This window comes from Lathyrus oleraceus, chromosome 5 (assembly GCF_024323335.1).
Source record: "Lathyrus oleraceus cultivar Zhongwan6 chromosome 5, CAAS_Psat_ZW6_1.0, whole genome shotgun sequence".
NCBI lineage: Eukaryota > Viridiplantae > Streptophyta > Magnoliopsida > Fabales > Fabaceae > Lathyrus > Lathyrus oleraceus.
This window is the reverse complement of record NC_066583.1, coordinates 549733624-549734248: the sequence shown is the minus strand read 5'-3', so window position 1 is coordinate 549734248 and position 625 is coordinate 549733624. Positions and strand designations below refer to the sequence as shown.

Below are 625 nucleotides of genomic sequence, written 5' to 3'. Positions count from 1 at the left end.
CTTAAACCTTCACTGTTGCAAGTTGCGCAACAGAACCAATTCTCTGGAAATCCTACCGAGGATCCAAACCTTCATTTATTCGTATTTGTCCAATACGCTAATACTGTTAAAGCTAATGGTGTCACTTCAGAGGCAATTCGACTTCGTCTCTTTCCTTTCTCGTTAAGAGATAGCGCTAGAAGATGGCTTCAGTCTCTTCCTTCCAACTCAGTCACCACATGGAACGAGTTGAAGAAAGTCTTCCTTGCCCGATATTTTCCGCCGAGCAAAACAACTATGTTAAGAGCCCAGATAAATGGATTTAAACAGAAAGATAACGAGTCTCTTTTCGAAGCATGGGAAAGATACAAAGACATGATGAGACTTTGTCCACACCATGGTTTAGAGGACTGGTTAGTGATTCATACCTTCTATAATGGTCTCTTGTACAACATGAGGTTAACAATAGACGCCACCGCAGGTGGTGCACTTATGAACAAACCTTACGCTGATGCTTATCAACTTATCGAGAGCATGGCCCAAAACCACTATCAATGGGGAAGCGAAAGAACAATGGTAGAGAAACCTCAAACGAAAAGTGGCATGTACGAGATAAGTAACCTTGATCATGTTAATGCAAAAGTGG

At 41.8% G+C, this 625-nt stretch overlaps 1 non-coding gene across 1 annotated transcript; it reads right to left on the bottom strand.

Annotated features, from left to right (window-relative positions):
* Positions 1-276: 276 nt before the first annotated feature.
* On the bottom strand, positions 277-383 carry LOC127088620 (small nucleolar RNA R71). The gene has a single exon (XR_007790449.1). It is a non-coding gene; the product is annotated as a small nucleolar RNA R71 (small nucleolar RNA).
* Between the last annotated feature and the right edge of the window lie 242 nt (positions 384-625).